This window comes from Rhinichthys klamathensis, unplaced genomic scaffold, assembly GCF_029890125.1.
Source record: "Rhinichthys klamathensis goyatoka isolate OS25496 unplaced genomic scaffold, OSU_Roscu_1.1 h1tg000545l_1, whole genome shotgun sequence".
Classification (NCBI taxonomy): Eukaryota; Metazoa; Chordata; class Actinopteri; order Cypriniformes; family Leuciscidae; genus Rhinichthys; species Rhinichthys klamathensis.
In genome coordinates this window covers 237,501-239,890 of record NW_026607017.1, presented here as the reverse complement: position 1 = coordinate 239,890, position 2,390 = coordinate 237,501, and positions in this window count along the sequence as shown.

Here is a 2,390-nt window from a genome sequence, read left to right as displayed (position 1 = left end):
AACAGTCAGACACACACACAAACAGTCAGACACACACAAACACAGTCAGACACACACACACACAGTCAGACACACACACACACACACTCAGTCAGACACACACAAACACAGTCAGACACACACACAGTCAGACACACACATACACAGTCAGACACACACACACACTCAGTCAGACACACACAAACAGTCAGACACACACAAACACAGTCAGACACACATTGAATGCTTTTATTTGACACACAAACAGTCAGACACACACAAACACAGTCAGACACACATTGAATGCTTTTATTTGGATCTGAAAGACATTACAAAGAAAACAAGATCCAAATACTCTGGGAAGGGTCTTTGACAAGGTGACAGGTCTACAGTTCATGGCTAACCCTAACCCTAACACAGTCAGACACACACACACACTCAAACACAGTCAGTCAGACACACACACACACACAGTCAGACACACAAACACAATCAGACACAGTCAGACACACTCAAACAGTCAGAGACACACACACACACACACACTCAAACAGACACACAAACACAGTCAGACACACACAAACACAGTCAGACAGACACACACAAACAGTCAGACACACACTTAAACACAGTCAGACACACACACACTCAAACACAGTCAGTCAGACACACACACACAAACAGTCAGACACACACACACAAACACAATCAGACACACACTCAAACACAGTCAGACACACACACAGTCAGACACACACACAGTCAGACACACTCAAACAGTCAGACACACACACTCAAAACAGTCAGACACAACAGACACAACAACAGATCAGCACACACACAGCCACAGGACAGACACAACACACACACAACACTCAAACAGTCAGACACAACACACAACACACACACAAACAGAGTCAGACACACACACACAAACACAGTCAGACACACACACTCAGTCAGACACACACAAACAGTCAGACACACACAAACAGTCAGACACACACTCAAACAGAGTCAGACACACACTCAAACAGTCAGACACACACAAACACAGTCAGACACACACACAAACAGTCAGACACACACTCAAACAGTCAGACACACACAAACACAGTCAGACACACACACAAACAGTCAGACACGCACACTCAAACAGTCAGACACACACACAAACAGTCAGACACACACACACACAGTCAGACACACACAAACACAGTCAGACACACACAAACACAGTCAGACACACACACACACTCAGTCAGACACACACAAACACAGTCAGACACACACAAACACAGTCAGACACACACTCAAACACAGTCAGTCAGACACACACACACACAGTCAAACACAGTCAGACACACAAACACAATCAGACACAGTCAGACACACTCAAACAGTCAGAGACACACACACACTCAAACAGACACACAAACACAGTCAGACAGACACACACACACAAACAGTCAGACATACACTTAAACACAGTCAGACACACACACACACACACACTCACAGTCAGTCAGACACACACACACACACACAGTCAGACACACACACAAACACAATCAGACACACACTCAAACACAGTCAGACACACTCAAACAGTCAGACACACTCAAACAGTCAGACACACACACACACACACAAACAACTCAAACAGAGTCAGACACACACTCAAACAGTCAGACACACACAAACACAGTCAGACACACACACAAACAGTCAGACACACACAAACACAGTCAGACACACACACAAGCAGTCAGACACACACAAACACAGTCAGACACACACACAAACAGTCAGACACACACACAAACAGTCAGACACACACAAACACAGTCAGACACACACACAAACAGTCAGACACACACAAACACAGTCAGACACACACACAAGCAGTCAGACACACACAAACACAGTCAGACACACACACAAACAGTCAGACACACACACAAACAGTCAGACACACACTCAAACAGTCAGACACACACTCAAACAGTCAGACACACACACACACTCAAACCACACAGTCTGACACACACACACACACACACGGAAGCACATTTCTACATAAGACAACAACTAATGCTTTGGTAAACCATAATTATGACATGAAAAAATGATAAAAAAAGCCAAAATTATAAAGTCAAAAAAGTCGAAATTCACTTACCAAGTAATATTATGACATACTAACTCATAATGAAGAGATCGAAAAGTTGAAATTATGACAGTCATAATTAAGACATGTCATAATTGACTTAGTCATAATTATGATTTACAAAAGTATGTTTGTATATTTGTCAGAGATGTGCTTCTGCCGTCAGTGATGTCAAACTCCCCGCTGATAAATCACTGGAACACACAATCAACACCAGAGTTTCATCCAATCAATCACACAATCA